A 12397-nucleotide genomic window follows, 5' to 3' on the forward strand; every position below is an offset into this window, starting at 1 on the left:
TATCACACAAGGCGATAACATGCACACTGAGAACAATGCTGCAGGAGACACCAGGCATGGAAAGAAATAATTCTCCATGATTTCCTTGAAGTTAGTTGCAGAACTAAAGCCAGAAAGTCCTGCTCCATAATTCTAGCTCAACTTCAGCCCACAAACGAATCAACAGCAGAGTAACAGGAGTTGCTCTGACCTGGAGAAGCAGGCCAAAGCTTAGCACTTTCCAAAGATCTCCCAAAGCTTTCCACAGCCATATGCTGAGTTCCCTTTGGCCTCAGACAAGCCACAGTCTTATTTATCTCTGCAAATCTCCTGCAAACCTGTGGCTTCCCCCCAACACACACCCCGAGATGATTGTTTGGGTTAGACTTTGATTCAGTGGCCACCAGAGGAGTGACCAGAGCCAGCTCCCACAAGGACAGCCCACGGATGAGAGCACAGCCTGAAGTTCAAAGCTCAAATGTAAGCAGAGGTGAACTCCTATAGGCACAAAACCAGCATTAATAGGACACATGGCACCTAGACCTGGGCTGAGACTTTGTCCTTACTCAAGTCACAACAAAATTCTCCCCGATTTAAGTTTTTCGCTATGGGGATAATCTCTTCAGTTTAATTAATAGGCAACAGCTATATCTTTCCCCTTTTGGCACTTTCCCATTTTGCATGCCATGGGAAGTACTCAGCAAGCTCGCAGCCTAAGGAAAAGGTGTTCAGAAATCCCTCTTAGCATGGGAGCTGACATCGTGAGCAACTTTCCCTGTGCTAAGAGGCTGGCATAGACGCTGCAAGCAAATATCTGCAGAGAAGTCCGATTAGGGAATCTGTTTAAGGAGATTAAGTAATTCACTGTGGCATTTTTCAAGAGCTAAATTAAAAGGGAAACAATCTCTTAATTGAAATGATTTTTTTTCTTACATAACAGGATAAAGAACACCTACTTTTCTTCCCACAAATGTGCAATTTTATTCAATATTATTTCTGTTCCTGATCTCCCTTTTTCCACCCAGTTGGTTTCTGCATCCACCTGGAACTGCCCTGATCAATAATCTAAGCGCAGGGAGAGGAGGAAAGCAGCGCAGTGAAAGAATGCAGCCCAAACGGGAGCTGTTCGCTTTGAATCAGCACATCAGATGTATGTTTTTACTCATAGATGTAATACAAATTCTGAATCAAAAGCCAGGATTTTCCCCACCCACCACTCTATATTCACTGAGCTTCACCAAGCAATAAATTCAAACCATTGCGCTGGGAGATTAAGTTATGCTCCCTGCATAGCAAGGACAGCTGCACTGCACTGAAGATGCACTAACAATGTAGATTTTTATTGATTTTGTCTGATCTCAACACTGTTGACCTCAGGACGTGTGATGCTAGATGAAGATTAATGGTGAGGAATCTGGATGGTATTGATTACCAGCTTCTACAGACACAGATTCAGTGTGTCTGTGGGGTAAGAATGTTGTCTTCTGAGCAGGCACATAGCGAGGTCTACCCTGACCAGATCAGATCCAGCTCAGGACCAAAAGCCACGTAGATACATGAGCCTGGCTGAAAGCCCAGGCCAATAAACCCTGATCCTCAGCCATGCCCAGCACCAGCCACACGGCTCAGACCAGCCTGGCTTTTGGCCAGTCCGCCCAGATGGAGCTTACATCTGCCTGCAAACACTGCACGGCCATCCTCTCCATCGGGTGAGGTGTGATCCTCTGCTCGGGGTGTGCACCATCCCTCGCGATGCATCCAGCATCACCTCAGGCCAGGCCATCAGTAAACTGTAGGAGAACTACCTGCACATTCATAGTGGCTGGGAACCGTGCAGTCCAGGCTGGAGAAGGCGTTCAGCAGTTTCGGGCTGTCCTTGGGTGCCGCAGCTGACCTAAAGCAAGTGATTTGCAGGTGATTGGACAGCAGTAAACAAGTCATCCTGCCTGCAGGGGCAGAAAGTAGCATAAATAAGCGAATTACAGTAACTTTCCAGAAAAGAAGAGAGGAATAAGTGGAGACCTGCTCTGAGATGAGTAACTGGATGGAGTCATCTGCCCTAACCGCAGTGCACCTGCTCTCAGGCTCTCTTGCTCCAGCCCTCAGCACCCTCACCTCGCCTTTCCTGCGCTGCCACATCAAGGCAAGCACCAGGCACCTCACTGTGCCCCAGGCAGCTCAAGAATTCCCAGCAGTGCAGTCATTAGCAGGGAAAGGGGCAAAGCTAGGACATGGAGCTGGGAAGGGTAAAAGAAAGGGCAAGGAGCCTTGGGGCTCCTGCTCCTGTTGTCAGATGAAAAGGCAAAAGAGCAACAGCCCCTTTCTGAAAACATCCACTGCCCGGCAGGAGCTACGGACCAAGTTTGCCCCAGCAGGAACACAACTGGTGCTGCCCCATTAGCGTGGCTTTCCAGGGCTCTAGTCACAAAGAAACAGAGAACAAATTTTGCCAGGATTGCTTTGCCATGTTGGCAGCTGGCTAACACAGGCAACTGCCTGTGGTTGCAGTGAGCCCTAGAGGTAAGAACATCAAAATGGTTCTCACTAGGTGTTTCTGGAGAAAATCAAAGGGGTTTGGACCAGCTGAAAGGTTTACAAAAAGATGTGTAAGAGTGGGGGAAAAAAAAAAGACTGTCAGCAAGTAGGAAAGCAGCCCTGAAGCAATGAAAAATAGGAAAGCATGATTATAACAGACTGCATCCAGCACAAACGATAGGCTGGAGTGCCAGAGTGAAGGCTGCAAGGCCTCTCTGAAAACATGCTTCAGCACAGGTCTCTTCCAAAGCTGAAAGTGTAAGTGTAGAAACTGAGGCTGGCAGAAATGTGTGAAGTGTGCAACAGATCTGAGGCGCCTACCATTCACAGTAGACCTCTGAAGATTTATTTTATTTTATTTTCAGTTTAAGTTGTGCCATCCTCCTAGAAGGCCACTGAAATATGCGAATGGATCACCAAAAATATGGATAGGAGCAAAAATCAATCTACAGATGTGTGAGGGAGCGTCCTAGCAAGGACACACTGTCATTAGTCTAGTTTCTATCAGGTGTCAGGAAGCTATTCCTTTCCTTTCAGATAAGGTCAAGTGGCCTAAGGAGTTACCATTATAGTTCTCTGGGACTGATGGGCCAACTGTGGTAGGGCAAGCACTGCTGTGCTTGACACAGAACATGTACTGCAACCTAAATGTCTTACACTGGTCATGCCGTCAGGACCTTTTATCTTCAATGAATGCACCTTTGCAGCAGGCACCATCACAGAGGGCTCGGGCTCAGTGAGTCAGGTCAATCAGTTCTGCAAATGTGACACGACTTCATTACAGGCTCATACCAGTGCAGCCACACGTGCACATAAACATCCAGTGAAGGAGCAAACACAGCCCATAACACATGCAAAGCAAGGGATGTTCTGAGGGAAAAATCACGAGGAAAGTTCTCAGCTGCATGCTAACTCAGATGCCAGCAGCCACGAAGCTCTTCGTGATGAACCCTTTCTATTTGTGAAGCACAATGCATTCTCAGAAATGCTGGGCGCAAGCATAAGTATGGGTTTTAGTGGAAATGACCTGCTAGGTATTGAACACTGTGAGTTAATTGCTGGTGTCATGAAGAACAATGCATACAACACTGTTCTAGAAACATCAGAAGTCAAAATATTAATCTATGGCTTGCAAATGAACGTCGCTCCAATTACTGAGATGTTAACTCGTGTTTGCAAATACCAGAATCCCCGGGGCTCCTGGGATGTGAGGAACAAGACAGCCAAGCTGTTCTGACCCAGCGTAGCACCGGGAGCACACAGGGCTGCTACAAACTAAACAGGAACAGACAAAAGCTCCTCCTGCCACAGACAGGCAACTAAGCGCTGCGGTGACATCGTCCTGCTCTGGCAGAACAAGGTGAGGACAAGCCACATGAAAGTTAATTTATCTAGGCTGGAAAACCAACTGAGGCTGGTATTGTGAAACAGTCACCTACCCCTCTGCAGGGGCTCCTGCTCGGCTGCTCTGTTCCTGACCAGAAGCAGCTTTAACTCGGAGCAGTTCAAAGACAGCTCATCGTCCCTGGGCAACTCACCCTCTGTTTTGCAACCTTGTCCCCATCGGGAGTGATTCTGTGCCCTGTGCTCTGCAAGACAAAGCCCTGGTTCCTAGACAAATTCAGCCTTTCTAAAGCAAGATAATTATACCCAACATCATTAGCAACAAAACAATTAATTCCTAATTCCCAAGTGCTCACACAAATAAGATGGAGATAAGAAAAAGAACAAACCCTTTGAAAACGCAGCAGAGCATAGGGTGCCTGCATACGCCTCACTTAATTATCTATTCAAAAGGAACAAAGCATCTTCCGTGCTGTGACTCCAAAAATTAATTAGTCTCAGTTCTCATTAAATAATGATCCAGTTCAGCTCTAATTAAATTAGGCTGCCTTTGACAATCAGTTGCTGTCAGCTGCAGCAGTCTAGTTAGGGAACATAAGTAGCTCTTCTTCCCAGCATTTCTCTCAGGTGCTGGCGGAGGCAGGGAAGCTGGCAGCCTCCTGCAGCCCCTTTCCTGCACCCAGGATGTGCACAGGACATGGGTACAGCTGGTGTTCCTGAAGCCTTCTGGACTTCAGGTCTTCTGTCACCAGAACTAATGCCTCAGGGTGACCTAAGCTCTCTGCAGCAAGATTACATGCACTCAGCATTGTATTTCAGCATGATCTGCTTTTTGTTTTTTCTCCCTACTGTTTTCAGCCACAGGTGCTCCACATACCTGTGTCCTCCTTTGCTCTGGCTGCCCAAGGATACTGGAAAAAAAAAACAAACAAAAACAAACAAACAAACAAACAAAAAAACCCCACCATATTCTTAGCTTTGGCTAGAGAAAGGAAGATATGGAGGTTCTGCCCAGTCACAGAGAGCTTCTTTAAAAAAGGATGGGGGAGGAAGTTTTCCACAGTACCCTGTCATCACTGATGCTAACCCAAAAAATCTGCCCTGCAAGGGTTCAACCCTGACTTCAACATGCATTCCCTCCTGCACAGAGGCTTGGGGGTGGTAGGGATTGGGGTGTGCTTGGGATGGAGGGATCTCAACCACAGCAGCATCCTGCTGGCCTGGTGCTCTGCAAGTCTTGTTAACCTGTAGCTGAAACATGACAATTTGCTTCCTGCATTTTCTGCTCTTCCTTCCAGCCTGGAACAGAGTGAAGGGATTGGACAAAGACTGATCTATAACAGGGCCTGAGGAGTTGTCACAGCAGACCAAGCTCACCAGGTCTCTGCCTGGAGCACTTCACTAGGCTTCAACATCATCCAGCCTTGGAAGACCCCAAGAGAAAGTTGTTAGTCTTGCATTTAGTAGCCTGGTGCTTCATCTTCCATTAGTTTGTCTGATTTTAAACAGCAAGAAGCTTTTTGTATCTACTGCTTCCTCTAGTAAACGGTTGCATGGTAGAACTGCTCAGTGTGCCATGATGAACAACTTAGATCAAATGAAAGAACCCGCTTCGGTGACTTTCAGGCACCGTCTCCCATGGGCTGCTCTGAACTTGCATCTGCCAGCCCGATTTTAAACTTTAGCTCCTGAGACTAAGAACACATGAAGTTCACCTTCTCCACGCTGCTCACCAGCTCATCGGTTAAGTGACTCCTAATATTATTTACACTCTCTCTCACAATTTATTTTTTTTAGTCCCCACCTGCTTAGCCATTTCTTTTATAGAAAATGCTTCAAAAGAAGTGATTGATGATTGAAGGCAAAGTTTGACCAGAGATCCAAACACTTCCCAAAAAACCCTGGGAAATACAGGGGTGGGAACAGCCACACCAAAGAGCTTTTTCTCCCGTAACATTTTACAAAGTACATAAGAAAGAGATATGGAGGCAGGGAGATTAGAACTGTTTATAGATCATCAGCAGCAAACCACAGATAAACATTTCAGAGTTTGCATAATAACCCGTGTTAATGTGCTGCCAATAAAACGTGACTGAATAGTAACCTTGTAAAATGAAGTACAGCTGTCCAGCAAATAGCCACTGCATTATTCAGTCTAATTCAAAATATTCACCTCTATAAATGAGCATATGAGCATCTCCCTGGCACTCTTGCACCTTTATTTCTCCAGGTGCCACTCAATGATGATTTTTTTTGGTAAATGCCTATTCCAGGAGAAAGGCAAATGGACCTGCTGCTTCCCCAGCCACTCATTTCCCAGGCAAGTGCTGCAGCTCCAAACCCCACCAGACCTCCACGCTCAGATCTGTGGAAACTTGCAGTGTTCCAGCAAGTTAAAATTACCCTGAACTCCCTGAAATCTGAGAGCTCCCAGAGTGCCCCTACATTAAGGAGATTACACAAAAATGTGAAATGCTCAAGCCATTTGAAATTGCCATGTGATCAGCACAGGGTAAAGGGACATTACTGGACTGCTTTGAATGATTCTGTAAAGCCTCGTAGCTTGGGATTCAACGATCACTAGGAGATGTACACACATCCCTTAGGAGGTATCAGGCAGATGGACATGGGCAAAGATCGACTGTGGCAGAGAGAAAGAGAGACTCCTTGGCTCAGGTAAGGTGTGTGCAGCAACTACATCCTGATGAAGCAACTCGCTTCACTTGAAAAGACCTTAGATGTAGAGCTTAGGGATATGGTTTAGTGGAGGGCTGTTAGCGTTAGGTTGGAGGTTGGACTCGATGACCTTGAGGTCTCTTCCAACCTAGAAAATTCTGTGATTCTGTGATTCTGTAATGAATAAAACCCATTCTGTGTAAGACTATAAATGTTACATTATATAGATTATATATATATGGTGGTGATAGTTAGGAATGGGAGAAGCTGGGGAGCAAAAAAAAAAGAACAAAAAAAGACTTGCAAAGATTTAGACATTTCCTCAAACATAAGTAAAAAGAATATGTTCCCACTCACAGCTCTGTAGCACGTGTACGGAAACCTCCAGAAAGCTGGTAAGATACCTTTCTTCAGAGACTGGTTCACCGTATTACAGTGCCTGAACGCTGTGTTCCCACCTCCCACAGAATCCCCCTCACAAGGGTTTGAGCAGAAGGCACTGTCTGTGCAAGAAATCTGTCCAGCTCCCACCACTGCTGACAGGTTCAGAGCAATACTGAATTCCTACAAGTTCTGTGCTACCCAGTGGCTGGGTAGAGAGAAACCACCATAGATGCCCTGTGCTCTTTAAAGGGAAGAGCTGCAAGATGTGGTTTTGTTTCAATAGATATGAGAATTTGTACACGAGAACATCTATAAAGTTGGATGTAGGAGAAGTACCAATGGGAGAGACTATTTTATTAGATGACAGGGAATCCACTCCTCCATCAGAGGATCTCTCTGCTTTGGACTTCCAGTGCTTATTATTACATTGCAGCCCCAATATAGTGGGCTGGGGAAAGAGAATGATCTAGGGTAAAAGTGAAACAAAAAAAAAAAAAAAAAGAAAGAAAGAAAGAAAAAAGCCTGCACTAACCACTAGATAAAGCCCTAGGAAATCTGGCTTTACTGTCTTTGCCAATCACAGAACTACTTGCCTGTAGTTAAAATTGAAAAATGTCTTGATCTGTCTCGGCAGGGAAGGAAGAGAGCCTGGGAACATGCTCATTTTACGCACTTTTCCCACTAGCATGACAGGGAAATGGTGCTGGTGGTTTTGCTGCAGAAGGAAGTAACATCAGGCTTGCACCCCAAAGGCAAGAGCTGGCCTGGTGGCGCACAGAGCAGATGGGTTTGCAGGGCCTCTCCAGCAGACACAAGTGACACAAAGTGGTTTTCAGCTGTGCTACAGTGCTCATTACAAACATTTCTGCACCACTGCCATGAAACTACCAGTGCTGGGCTTTTGGAGGGATGCAGTCCTGAACAAGAGTGAACACTGTGCTCCGGAGAACAGCCATGCACTTGTACCCCTGGCCCCAGAGACACCCACCTCACCACTAAAAAAAAATAGAGTCATCAGTGGGCTGTAGGATTAATTGCTTCAGAGATGTAAATTTGGACGAGCTACTGCATGGGTGTGTTATTTTGGATGCCGAGTATCCTTTCAAGTTTCTATCATTTATTGCATTAAGGGAAGAGGAGGCAGGGAAGGAGGAGACCGAATTCCCCAGCTGAAGCAGAAATACAGCTTCTCAAGCCACAAAATGAGGGAGTGTGCAATGAGCACATCCCAAACTCAGAGCAGGGGGTGAGGGCAGAATTGCTCTCCTCTGAAGGGTCTAGTTTCAGTAGGGTGAGATATGCATGGTGGACTCTGACTTGGCCCACAAGTCACAGTAAGAGGCCACCCTGTTCCTGGTAAGCCAACACAGAGTAGAAGCTGTGCTGCCTCCTTTCTCTGAGCGCAGCTCTGGATCCAAGGCTTTTTTTCAAAGCCAGTGAAAGAAGTACCCAGAGCTCAAATTTATGCAGCGATGACGAGCTGCAGGAGAAGGATTCCACTTCTTACATTGCACATATGAGGATTTCAAGGAGCTAACGACTTCTTCTAATCAAAAGCCATTTTCACCACAACACTCAAAGCCTTTGTGTGAAATCAAGATAGTTTCTATTCCAATTTTTCCCTGGGTAAACTACTGCTCCTTACGTGCCAAGCTGAGTAAAAAGAGAGTAACAAGTTTTAACATTTTTCTCTGCTATTAGTCAGAGAGGAGAGCTAAACCACTGAGGCTTAAGTTTTCCACAAATATTCAGTCTAATTAAAAAGGAAAAATGCATAGGAAATTTTTACCAGTGTACCTGGAAACAGGGACAGGGGATAGAGAAGCGAAGACAACTTGAGCCAAATCAGGGCCCTCTGCTCTCCTACAACAAGGTACATCTCTGTGATTGAGGTGTGGATTTTGCAGAGGTTCAGTCCGGGCTGAAGGTGCCCAGACTTCGCAGAGTTCCCACACAATAGGAACAAGAGCAAGAATCTCTCACGCTGCTTGTGAACGTTTCTGCAAGGCAGTGCCTCACCCAGTTTTTAACAGGAAACTTCCCATTAACAAAAAGAGAAGGATGATGAATGAATGCTTAAACGCTCTCCAAACAAATGCATTTCTAATTGTTTTATGATATTAACCATGCCCGTCACACAAGCATTTCAGGGAACTTATCCTGTGCATTCAAGATGGACTGAAGTGGTTCTGTGGCATGTCTACCCACTGTAGAACATGCTGCAGAAGCTCCTTGGGGACAATCTGGAAATGATGCTTTGGTTGGCTACATCATACCACAGGCATGGTGAAAACCCAAGAGCTGCATCCACTTTCTCATAGCTTTTGCCAGGTATTGATATAAATGGGGAAAAAAATAAATCAGTCTTTTGTTCCACAGAGATGAATGCAAAGTCACATCTGATCTGCTGCGACTAGCCCACAAGAGCAACCCTACACTAAGGAACTTGTAGGAATTTCCCACTGACCACCTGCTCTTGAAACTGCAGGGGGAAATCCCACACAATCTAGGATGAAGGGAGCTCAGTTAAAAACAGCCCTTAACAACTACAGCTGCAGGTTATTTTTAATTGAATTCAGATGATGAATGTGAAATAGATGATTTCAAGGGAGATAAGCAGGGAGATTCTTACTCTTGTCAAGAAGGTACAGAGCACACCCTCTCCCCAGCTTGCCCAGAGAGGAACTTTTTAATCACTGAAAGAAAAATTGTCAGTCCAAACTATCAAGGTTTTAGCCCTCAAACTAAGCCTAGGGTGAGTCAGCAGGAGATGCTTCTCATCTCCAGGCAGACCTTGATGGTCCCAAGAAGTTTTATCCTTCAAGGAGTGACTGTAGAGCTGCTGTCCAGCCCTTCAACCCACATTGATGCCCTCAGCTCTGGAGGAGGGAGAGGAAGGATGCTCCTGCACTTACTGCTCTGCAGCTCAGCACAGAGCTTATGAAAATGCTTGGGTACCAATAACTGAACCATGGCTTTTGGTCCTGCAATGCTGCCAGCTGCTTTTCACTTATCACCATGCATTCAGATGAGTAATGGGATGCTGAAACACATGCTTTGTAGGCACAATGGATGCCCCTTGGCATTGACAGAGGATATGAATAGACTTGACAAGTCTGGGATATTTTCCACAGAAGCTAACAAAAACATTCATTAAACTAGAGACATTTTATGTCAAGCTAAATGCCAACAGAACAACATAGAAATGTGCACAAACTACTGAGGTGGACATCTCCCCACATTATGACATCTGCTATTCAGATTCCAACTTAATTTTATCTATGTTTGTGGCAGAACTGCAAAAACAAAAACGTTAGACTCTTGTTACACAGAGATGCAAGTAAATTCACTCCAGTAGAACTTAATCAATGCTCATTTCTAAGGGAATGAAAAGAGCACCCATGCAGCTCCTCCTTTAGCCTCAACTGCAGGGCAGACCTTTGTGTGACTTTAGAGAAAAAAAAAAAAAAAAAAAAAAAAAAAAAAATAAAGGACTGTAAATTCATGTGTGCAAAAGAAGGGGATGAGTAGAGCTGGAGAAAAAAAAAAAAAAAACCAACATCACACCACATTCATCATCACACCATGCTTATGCCTAAAAGCACACACGGTATTTCATAATGTAATTGTAGAACAAATAAAGTAGAGCCAGATAAATACTGACAGCCTGTGCTACATTCTCATGACCATCTCAAAAGCATTTTAAGGCAAAGAGAAACAAAGAAGATGGATTTCTACTGAGCCACTTCCTGAAATCTTGAAGACGACTAAGAGTAAAAATGATGTAGACGCACTACTGAGCAGGCACAGATCATGCATGGATTGTGCACGTCCACACTCAATACATGTTTGCTGGGAGCAAGACATAGCTCAGCACAAGACGGAACCAACCTATTTCTTAAATGTACTCCACAGACACCATATAAACAAGAAATGTCAGTTATGACCTAGATAGGTGGGATTTGGGCTGGCAAGTCCCTTGCAAACATGTGCACAGATCTACACAAAGCCTGCCCTGCCATTCTCTCTGTTAGAGATGCAAGTCAGTTGGACACATTAAATACACTACAAAGAGGAAAGGAAATCCAGCAGTTATCTGCCACAAAATAAAATGTAAAGTAAATTCCAGGAAATCACTACCCAAAGAACTAGAGGAAGAGACACCCTGAAATCTTACATCCCATGGAGCATCCCCCAGCAGCCCAGCTTAGCTGCTGGGCTGGTGAACGACCTGCCCAAAGGGAGCGTCGGCACGCTCTGCCCTGGCTCCAAGCAGCTGAGCACTGTTAGCTTCCCAGAAGTAGCAGGCACTGCACTTCTGCCTGGAATGTAAGCTGATGTGTTAACTAGCTATTGAAATTAGTAATCCTTCGTTGAGTCAACAGTTAGGCAGTTGCTTATATCACCTTACAAGGAAAAAAATATTGACATTCTTATACTGTCAACAGATCTGGAAGTAGGCAAATACAGACAGAGATAGAGTATTCAGATAACCTGCCAACCCCTGCCAATTGCAAGCAAAAATATAAACATAAGGCCCTCTGTTTTATGAAGATTTGCAACAGGGTAACAGCTGCATGAAGAAGCCTAGAAGCATCTTCCAGGCTGAATTTAACACCAGAGGAGCATTATTGTTTTATCACAAGATTTTTCAGGTCAGAAGAGCCACCTTAAACCAAAATCCCCACTGCCCTCATCGATGTTATCCTGCTCATTGTGGTTTATGGACAAAATGGACACAGATATCCCTAGTCTAAAGCCCTCCCCAGATTTCAGGGATATAGTACATACCTTTGCTCTTCATCACTCGCATTTTTTAACACAAAGGAGACAAATAATATCAGAAGACCATAGACCAGAAAACATCTTGGATTATCCTGCCCTATTCTTTCTTCTATGCCCCCTCCCATTGTTCATTCTCCTGTAGCTCTTTCTTCCACCTGTATCTGAGCAGCTCTCCCTCAGCTACCACCCCAGAGGGTCTTTCCCTTGAGCACAACTCTTTATACCATTGGGCTACAAGATTCTCCCCATGCCACAGAGCCTAGGAGGTATTGATGCTTAATAGGCTACTCCTGTGGAGTACCTCTCAGAAGGTCTTTCCATTAAAAAGAAAAAAAAAAAAAGTTTTTACAAAATCAAGCTAATTGTTTTCCTTCCTAGACCAGCTGGAACAAGGTTGGGTGAGGGCCTGGTAATACTTTCAGCATTGAGCTGCATTTAATACAAATGCAAATGTTAGAGCTCCTTTGCTGTGCAAAGACCTATTCTTTGCAGAGGTATGATCGCCAATGTTACCTTAAAGGTAGAAATCCCTCCGTGATCCTATGATCTCTCCAGGCAGCCCCTCACTCTAATTTTTCTGACTCAGCTCAGAGGAAGACTATTCAATTGCTTCCCTCATAAAAACCACACAGACTCTCCAACAACGACAAGTGGCTGCTTAGGCTAACCACATGCATCCCCACAGCCCCTACTT

General features: G+C 45.0%; 1 protein-coding gene across 3 annotated transcripts in view; it reads right to left on the minus strand.

Annotated features, from left to right (window-relative positions):
• Window positions 1-12397, minus strand: part of TP63 (tumor protein p63) — a 154824-nt gene that overhangs the window by 113812 nt on the left and 28615 nt on the right. The window lies entirely within an intron of this gene.

The sequence above is a fragment of the Aythya ferina genome (genome assembly GCF_964211825.1).
Source record: "Aythya ferina genome assembly, chromosome: 9".
In the NCBI taxonomy this organism is placed as follows: Eukaryota; Metazoa; Chordata; class Aves; order Anseriformes; family Anatidae; genus Aythya; species Aythya ferina.